The sequence below is a fragment of the Chiloscyllium plagiosum genome, unplaced genomic scaffold (assembly GCF_004010195.1).
Source record: "Chiloscyllium plagiosum isolate BGI_BamShark_2017 unplaced genomic scaffold, ASM401019v2 scaf_10722, whole genome shotgun sequence".
Lineage (NCBI taxonomy): Eukaryota > Metazoa > Chordata > Chondrichthyes > Orectolobiformes > Hemiscylliidae > Chiloscyllium > Chiloscyllium plagiosum.
Genome location: NW_025209528.1, coordinates 3,377 through 13,603, shown reverse-complemented (window position 1 = coordinate 13,603; position 10,227 = coordinate 3,377). Strand labels below are relative to the sequence as shown.

The 10,227-nt window shown below is 41.0% G+C and overlaps 1 long non-coding RNA gene across 1 annotated transcript; it reads right to left on the bottom strand.

The window, feature by feature from the left end:
- Positions 1 to 2,664: 2,664 nt before the first annotated feature.
- LOC122546799 lies at positions 2,665 to 10,003 on the bottom strand. The gene is made up of 2 exons (XR_006310807.1): positions 9,493 to 10,003; positions 2,665 to 3,390 (listed from the first exon to the last, which is right to left on the bottom strand). It is a non-coding gene; the product is annotated as an uncharacterized LOC122546799 (long non-coding RNA).
- Between the last annotated feature and the right edge of the window lie 224 nt (positions 10,004 to 10,227).

Below are 10,227 nucleotides of genomic sequence, written 5' to 3'. Positions count from 1 at the left end.
GGGCTGACCCTTGACCTGACCCACGAGATGGTCACACGTGCTACCAGTGTTACTAAAAGGAAGGCGAGGGCAAAATGGTAAAATTTACTCTTCTATTCGTCTGAGTCTCAGGCTAATTCTCTAGAGTTAGGAGTCCAAATCCCATCTGGTGGAACTTAAATTCAATGAATAAATGTGGAATTAAAAAGTGAGTTTTTGAGATGAACTATCACCATTGTCATTCAAAAATATGACACCTGCTTTGTGTCTTTACGCAAGGGAAGAAAATCTGCTGACCACATGTGACTCCAGATCCATAGCAATATGGCTGGCTGACTGCACTCTGAAATGGCATAGCATACTACTCAGTCTAAGGACAATTAGAATAGGCAACAAATACTGGCTCTGTCAGCAACTCCAATTAAATACATTTTCAAAAATTTCCTAGCAATGATCACACTTTCCCCAACCCCAGAAACTGAGCAGGGGTTTCAATTGCTTATTGGTGAAGGAACTCTTAGCTGAAGTTCACCTTCATAAATACTGAGTGTAATGGACCTTTTTAAAAAACAAAACTATTAGATAGGGTGCAGAGTAACAAAAATCTTAGAGGAAATTGCAGGGCTGAACACCATAACTGCTTTTGGTCAACTCTCACTTTCATAACTCTGGATTTTAAACTAGGCAAATTATGAAGGACAGTTGGTAGTTAGCACTGAGGCCCAGAAACATGAGTAAGCAGAACGTAAAACATTCACCTGGTTTAAAAATGACAACATGTTTGATATAGTAAGTTAATGTAAGTACAACACTGCGGATTCTCCTCAATCTTTTGCAAACAACAGTTGATCCCTCTGCCTGATTACATATCTCCCATAAATCTGTTTGAGGTCTGAACTACAGAACTTCATACAAAAGTTCTTTACAGTTACTCAGGAATGTTCTTCAAATTGAATGTTTTCAAACATGCTTAACACTTATGCTGTGAGCTTTCTTTTGTTTTGTTTGGTGTTCTTTTTGTGACATAGTTGTAACTCAAATAAAAAATAAAAATGTTTCCATAACTGTAGATATTTAAACATGTTCTGCTGAATCCATATACAAATACTGATTATGCAAGTTGAAACATTAAATTTCATTTATAAACAAGGAATAAATATGCATTCAGTTTTATTCAGCTCCAGATCTGGAGGCACAGTGGCTCAGTGGTTAGCACTCCTGCCTTACAGCATCAGGGACTTGGGTTTAATCCCAGCCTCAGGTGACTTCTCTGTGTGGGTTTTCTCTGGGTACTCCAGTTTCCTCCCACAATCCAAAGATGTGCAGGTCAGGTGAATTGGCTATGCTAAATTGCCCATCGTGTTCAGGGATGTGTAGGTTAGGTGCATTAGTCAGGGGTAAATGTAGAGTGATACGGGGGGTGGGTTACTCTTCAGAGGGTTGGTGTGGTCTTGTTAGGCCAAACGGCCTGTTTCCACACTGTAGGGATTCTATAATCTTGTGCCGACTTTTACTTTGGAATATTATGTTCTGAAACCATTTGCAAGAAATTTTGGTTAATTCAGAATTCTGAGGCTCACTGAGCAACAAACGTCACCATCTAAATTATTGGTTAGAAGTTCTTCTCCAAACCACTCACCATCCCAACTATTAAATATGTTTCTTCACAGTCAATTGGCTCAAAGTCTTGGAATTCCCTCCCTAACAACATTTGCAGGTATTCCGAGACCTCAAAGACTGCAGTGGTTCAGGAAGGCAGTTCACTGCCACCTTCTCCAGGACTCTTAGGAATGGGCAATAAATGCTGGCCCAGACAGTGACACCCACATCCTGCAAAGAAACAATAAAAAATGCTTGACTTTCAGCAGATTACATTGTGTCAAACCATAAACAATGTGAAGGCCTTCTTTGAATTGTATTCTGTAGTGGGTTTGCTGATCACAGGTGAGGCACCTTCCACCATTGGGTGAAGCTTGTGCAGGTTGGCTGAACTCCTACTGTCAGCATCTGTAATCAATATGACGGCCAGAAAACAATAAAGGAATACAGGAAGGAATGTAGCTGTATGTACAACATCCACACAAGGAATTTATTCCAATATCATTGTAAAAAAGAGGAAAACCCAATTCTTAAGTGTTTTGTTAATGTTCATGGTCACAACTCTATTGTGAATGCTGGACAATTGGGAAAGATGCCAGAGGTGTCCAGGGACAGGGTCACCATGGCTTGGGGTGAGAACAACTTGTGAAACAGGATTTCAAGGGGAACATAAAAACTTCCTGAGTGACAATTGGTGGGGAAAATATATAACTTCAATAGAAATGTTAGAAACAATAAACATAGTAAAGCTGTTATTGAATGCAAAGCTGGACAAATGAAAACTTAACTTGCAACAAAGTAATTATGGATTGTCCTAAAACCTTAGACACAGCAATGGAGTGATCAGTTGCAATTTTATTAGTTTGCAAGGAAGTTCTGACAGAGTACATACCTCAATATGAAACAATCTCTTTAATTAGTTGCTCATACAGCCCTCACCCACCCACAGCTCATACTATTTCACTGAATCCTAAACCAAAAATCTACCAGTGTGCTGAATCTAACTGAATCTCAGCAAATAATCCAGATACAACTGATGTTAACAAAGGAGAAAAACCTTCAAGGAAAAACACTTCAACACATTGCTAAATCATTTTTTTTTATTTTAAACACACTCAGCTTGCACAGCAGTTCCTGAAAGACCACACTGATATCCTGAGAAATTGCAAATAAGTTCATCCACAAAATTGCAACTTTCAGTCCACACAAAAACAGCAGATTTGCCCAAGCTTCCAAGTCCAGTTCCTTCAAGAACTGTAGCCTCACATCCGCTTAGAAAGTGCGGGAAGATTTCCAGTCAGAGTCATCTGTCAATAACAGTAATTTCAGGGGTCACACTTTTTAAGAAAATATATAGCCTGCAGCAATGCATTTCTCATGTCATGTGACAGGACTTTACTAATGCTCAAATAATCTGAAAACGCAATTTCATGTCACAGGACAGGAAGGCAGGTTAGAACAAAATTATATTAAAAGGTTAGTTAGGAGATGCAATTATATCTTATTGTAAACCTCCAGGCTTCAGAAACAGAATTCAAATTTTACAATCTGTATTTTGAATTAATCACAATACAGATATAAACAAAATATTTATTTGTCATAATTTCCAAGCCAGTAGAAGAAGAACAAGACAATATAAGTAGCGAGCTTCCTGTTGTGTGCTCCAGGTGAAGCCTTGTGACAATGATTGGACTAAGAGAGCTTTGCTGGCTTAGCAATGAGTTGTCTTTCCCGCTCAAGTTCCTTTTCTCTCCGTTGTTCCTGCTCAAACTCATCTTTCCGTCTCTGTTGCTGAAGCTTTAAAGCTCGTCTCTACAAAAGATCAGAAAGACCAAAGAATATTTTAAAGGTTTCACAATGAAGTTACAAAAGAGGGAAAAACCATAAAACATTGGAGGTGAGATTGAGTTGACTGATTTCAAAAGAAGGGATAAACATCAGGCTATACATTTCCTACAGGGTTTCAGCAGAACCTAAGGCATAAACAAAAGTTTCTGGACAGGGGCAGAACTTGAGCTTTGAGGTACTTAGGTCCAATTTTTAAAAGAAATAAACAATGTGAAGCACAAAACTCCCTCAGCACTGACCCTCTGACAGTGTGGCGCTCCCATAGCATTGGAGTCACCCTAGAGCCAGTGGAAAGGAATTTGTGAGCTATAACATTTTTTTTTTAAAAATGTGATGGACTATATTGAATGGAGATAAGCAGAAGTGTCTGGATCTCAGGGAAATCATGTACAAATAGGGATTATCTGAAGTTCTTAAAGATGTTAAAATAAGCTATTTGGCCTGAGTACCAAAAGACATTTATAGAGTTCCAAGAGAATGGATGTTGGATGCGCTGGAGCCAGCTACAGAAATCTAAAGGAGGTTGAGAGGACTAACGTCCTATGCTCATACCTCATTGTAGGTTGTGGCAAAGATGAACATTCGAATCCCAGAGCTGATCACCTGATTCATTGGATGTGTTTGGAGTGAAACACCTTGTAAATATGGAACATACACACAATCAGCTCCCAAACCCGTCAGGAGTGACAAACCAAAATGGAATGCAATTTTTAAATTGGACGTAAACTAGTTGTTGTGAGCAACCTACAATGGGGTGTGTAATTATAGACACCAACAACAATTTTGATAAGATTTGTAGCTCAGGTTGAGGTTTTGGATGTAGGTTTGCTCGCTGAGCTGCAAAGTTCATTTCCATCACTTTGTTACCCTACTAGGTAACATCTTCAGTGGGCCTCAGGTGAAGCAATGCTGAAAATTTCTGCTTTCTATTTATAAGTTTGAGTTTCTTTGGGTTGGTGATGCTATTTCCTGTGGTGAAGTCACTTCCTGTTCCTTTTCTCAGGGGTGGTAGATGGGGTCTAACTCAGTGTGTTTGTTGATAGAGTTCAAGTTGGAATGCCACCCTTCTAGGAATTCTCGTGCATGACTTTGTTTGGCTTATCCTAGGATGGATGTGTTGTCTCAGGCGAAGTCGTGTCCTTCCTCATCCATATGTGAGGATACTAGTGAGAGAGGGTCATGTCTTTTGTGGCTAGTTGGTGTTCATGTATCCTGATGGCTAGTTTTCTGCCTGTTTGTCCAATGTAGTGTTTGTTACAGTCCTTGCACGGTATTTTGTAAATAACATTAGTTTTGTTCATTGTCTGTATAGGATCTTTCAAGTTCATTAGCTGCTGTTTTAGTGTGTTGGTGGGTTTGTGGGCTACAATGATGCCAAGGGGTCTGAGTAGTCTGGCAGTCATTTCTGAGATGGCTTTGATGTCAGGGAGAGTGGCTAGAGTTTCTGGACGTGTTTTGTCTGTTTGTTTGGGTTTGTTGCTGAGAAATCTGTGGACTGTGTTCATTGGGTACCCATTCTTTTTGAATACACTGGATAAGTGATTTTTCTCTGCTCTGCGTAGTTCCCCTGTGCTGCAGTGTGTGGTGACTCGTTGGAATAATGTTCTGATGCAGCTTTGTTTGTGGGTGCTTCTGTAGTTCAGTATTTGGTCCGTATGTGTTGTTTTCCTGTAGAACCCACCAACACATTAAAACAGCAACAAATGAACTTGAAAGACCCGATACAGGCAACAAGCAAATCTAATGTCATTTACAAATTACTGTGCAAGGACTGTAACAAACACTACATTGGACAAACTGGCAGAAAACTAGCCACCAGGATACATGAACATCAACTAGCCACAAAAGACATGACCCTCTCTCACTAGTATCCTCACATACAGATGAGGAAGGACACGACTTCGACTGGGACAACACATCCATCCTAGGACAAGCCAAACAAAGACACGCACGAGAATTCCTAGAAGCATGGCATTCCAAGCAGAACACTACCAACAAACACACCGAGTTAGACCCCATCTACAACCCCCTGAGAAAAGGAACAGGAAGTGAGTTCACCAATGGAAATGGCATCATCAACCCAAACATATAAATAGAAAACAGGACGTTTCATTGCTTCACCTGAGGCCCACTGAAGATGTTACCTAGAAGGATAAGGAAACATCTGGAAATGAACCATGCAGCTCAGCGAGCAAACCTACATCCAAAACCAACAACTATGATATAAGGTGTTGGAGAACTGGAAGACTTTTGGGGAATGAAATACCAAAAGGAATATGGTACTTCCAAATACAGCTTAGAACACAGAATCTCTGCCAGGTAGTTTCCGCTGTACTTTAGAAAAGAGCAGGTAGGGTCAAAGTGCTGTATCCACAACAAGACCAAGATAAACAAATCTTCGGGTGGGAACAGCAACAGGGTTTGCACTAGTGCAGTGGAGTTTTGAGAAGGTCTGCAGGTCTATCAGATAATTTACACCAACTGAAACAGATCATAGTCCAGGGACTCTGAGAAGAAGTTAGAAGGACCTTAATCCTAAACCTAATCTCAAGGACACAGTTACTCGTCAGGAGTGTACAGCAATCAAAACGAGATGCCCAATCCATCAATTATTTCACCTCAAGCAAGTATAGGGTGGCAGACAGAAATGGCAAAAGGAGGACCAGCCACAGACAGGGATAACCTCAATGATGACACCATCCTCAGCTCAGTATGTCATGTCAACCCACAGGAGGACAAACACTTCCTTAGACAAAGACAACAGATGATGGGTGATGTGGTGAAATGGTATTAGAACCTAAGAGACCACTCTGAGGTGCTGGGATGATGGTGAAAGGTGCATGTTACATAAGGCCCTCCCACTGCTCTCTGCTACCAACAGCGGCAGGAAAGACCATGACCCCAACTCAAAAACATGTTCCACCCCTAATACCAACTCCACAACTTGAATATCCTGAGCTAGTGAAGGGACCGGTAGGTTGACTATTATTCCCGAACCTCAATAGGTTGACTGAACCAGTATATGGTACAATTGCAGTACAGCTCCTGGAGCAACAGGCAAACAATTAGTTAATCAGATGTTTAATTTTACTGGGATGTATCAGATGGTGGAGGAGGTGACAATGCCTATGTATAGTCTATGGAGCTTGGTTTCTTGATGACGGGCTCCATAACTTGCAGCAGACAGCCCAACAGGAAGTGCCAAACTGGGTTCATGACTAAGTTATCGGAGATTAGCTGCACAAGGGAAGCGACAGTACAGTCTGTTGTATAACAAAAGCAGTCAGAAGAGGGAGAAGCCAAACCACTCTCAATAGAGTGATGCAGCAATCGCCCACCTGGATGCAACTATTGTACCAGGTACAGAAAACTGTGAGACCACAATTTGGAAAGTGAGTGCAGAACATCTCCATGGCCAGCTACCAAAGGGGAATTTGGCAGATGGACAATGCTTCACAGATGGTAGTGTGGACCCCACCTTACTGTGATTACACCCATTACACACAGTCCATCTTCTACTTCAAATCCAGTCAACAAACACAAGTCAATGGAGTAACATGATGGCCTATTACAGATCAGAAAAGCAGGACAATTAGAAATAGCAGTACAGCACCCATACCTGGAGAGATACACAGTCAAAGAGGATATCCCCAGTCCCACTTGAAGTGAGCACCAATCACAAATGTGGAAAAAGAAACAGGGTCAAAGAAATATAGGAGGATGTGGAGATTAGAAAGAATCAAGTCTCCCCATGTGTCATCAAGTAAACTTGGGAGAGAGGTGCACACATAGGCGTAATGTGAAAGAAAGAGACATGCAGACATGTCAATGTAAAAACACCACAATTATCCACCCAGAAGGTGTGTCCAACTTATTGTACAGACATCAGAAACCAGGGTGAGGGGAAGGGAAGAGACACAATGAAAAGGAGTAATATATCACAAACATGTCTGGGTAAGCACAGGGAGTGGATGAACTCTAATTAACAAAAGGATACTGCATCAATTATATTTTACAAATCTTGTAAATGGTGGATTATATGAAGACTGTAACCTATCGTACTTTCATATTGTAAAATATGTTGTAACCATTGTCTGGGAGTCACAGCAGATACATCACTCTGTCCTTTGGCTCCTTGAATAAAAGAGATCATTAGTATAGATGCTCAAAGTGTCTTCAGAGTTACTCTTCTCACCACACAACAGCTCATTCACTACTGACCCTCCTACAGTGCAGGACTCCCACAAAACTGTTATTGTGATAGTGCTGTGTTCCCTCAGCACTGACCCTCAAGCAGCATGTCACTCACTCAGCACTGTCCCTCCACCAGTGGGACTCTTCTTCAGCACTGATCCTCCAACAGTGCAGCACTCCCTCAGCGCTGACCCTCAAACAGCATGTCATTCCCTCAGTGCTGACTGTCCGATAGTACAATGATCCCTCAGTGCTGACTATGACAGTGTAGCATTCCCTTAAACAATAACCCTTTGACTGTGCTGCACTCCCTCAGTAACACACTGAATTTCCCACTCTGTTTAAGTAAATTGCTGAAAAATCTAAACTAACATTTAGTTTCTATCATTCCCTGAGCTTCTCCTTCACATCTTTGCTTTACATTTCTTCCTCTGTGAAAGCCTTCAATCAGTCACTCAAATTCATTTTCAAGAATCCCTGCAGTGTAGAAGTAGGCCATTTGGCCCAACGAGTCCACACCAACCCTCCATAGAGCATCCCACCCAGACCTACCCCGATCTTATCCCTTAGCCCTGCATTTCCCATAGATAACCCACCCAGTCTGCACATTCCTGGGCACTACGGGCAATTTCCCATGGCCAATCCACCTTAACCTGCACATCTTCAGACTGTAGGAAGAAACCGGCACGACTGGAGGAAATTCATTCAGACAGAGAGAACGTGAAAAATCCACAAATTTCACAAAAATGCCTCACACAAAAAAAAACAAGAGCCAGTAACATTAATGCCCTTTTAGTGAAAAGCTGAGGCCCAAAAAGTCTCAAAATCTTGAGTTACAGCCCAAGAACTTCTCCTAAATAAGTAAACTGAGTGCTCAGTCCCAAGTGACCAGAAGCTCCAATATAATGTAATGCAATCTACTTAGACCAAGTGAACAGCTCGGAAAAGAAATCTGTACTTTAAGATGGAAAGCCACAGCACTAGCATGTTTGATCCAAATTTCGCAGGCCCATATATCTGCCCCATCATTGCGGTGTAGCCTGTGAACTGAAAGTCTCGCTCCCTTCATGTTGGTAAGATGCCCAAAATCAGATGGATGAGTAAACTCATGATCAAGATGATCAAAGACCATTCAGAATGTCCATAAGCAGCAATCCCAAAGTAAAGGTGCCTTGCAGTCAGCCCAAGAGTATCACACACACAAACACAGACTGAAATTGCCAGGCATTTAAAGGAGGTCACAAATGGTCAACAGCAAACAGCACAATGCTGGCAGAAAAGCTTCATGAAGAAATTGGCATCACTTGGGAAAAAAACAGAAGCCCGTAGGTGAAGATTCAAGAATCTGAGAAAAGGGGAAGTGATAGTCTATGCTAATACCACTAGACAATTAATCCAGAGACTCAGGTAATCTTCTGGGTACCTCGTTTTGAATCCTACACTGACAGTTGTGGAATTTGATTTCAATAATAAATTGGAAATCAGAGTGTAATGTTGACCATAAAGCCATTGCCAATTGTCAGGAAAACCCCATCTGGTTTACTAATGACTTCAGGGAAGGAAATCTGCCATCATAATCTGGTCTGGCCTACACGTGACTCCAGACCCACAGCAATGTGGGTGACTCAACTGTCCTTTGGACACATAGGGATGGGCAACAAACGCTAGCCTAGCCAATAACGTCGCATCCCTTGAATGAATTTTTAAAAAGATTTGACCCAGGTTGAGCCATTTCTCAAAATCCACTTTCAATGCTTGTTGTGACAGATGTTATTTAATGAGCAGAAAACTAAGAGTTACTTAGTGAGTTGGAAATGACTCCCTGGAGTGTCTGAGTTACTACCCCCAGGGAGTGGGAGTGTTAGCACTCACCTTTAGTTTGGTTGTCTTTTCGTGCAGTGTTATCATTTCCTTTCGAATGTTAACAAGCTTATTGTAATAACATTTTGCTTCTGTGAACTAAAGAGAAAGAAATAACAAAACTTTTATTAAGTTAATCATATTCAGAAAAGTTTCCAAAAATATTTTGAATATAAGAACAGAAGATGGAGTACAATGCATAATGGTCAATTCCTGCCTGGATTCCAATCACAGAAACAAGAACAAGGAAGAGCAGAATCTCTCACAATCAAACTGTAAACAGCTGCTGCAACTCAGGCAATCCAATCCTAGTCCGAGTTTTAATAACTTTGTTTTGGGATCCAAATAGAAACAGAAAATGGACAACATAGGGGACACAAACTGGGGTTGGGAGTACACCTCATCAGACTTTTCAAATGATCAAAAATGGACCTGTCAAATTACACAATAATCAGAAACAAATCTTCCAAAAAAATACTCCAAATGAGGGCATGAATGAATATACCAAGTAGATTTTGCAGTTGGATACATCCCGCCCACTCACTTACATCCTTCAAACTGGGTCAAAGATTTCAGGATTATTTTTCATGGATAAATGATCAGATTTGTTGAATACACTTTCACATTTTACTTTTGGTGAGATCTGAACTCCTGAATTTGGCTTGCCAGAATATGATCAGAACTGCTACCATTAATGGAGTCATCATTTCAAAATGGAACTGAACTCACCCTATAAAGACTGCAGCT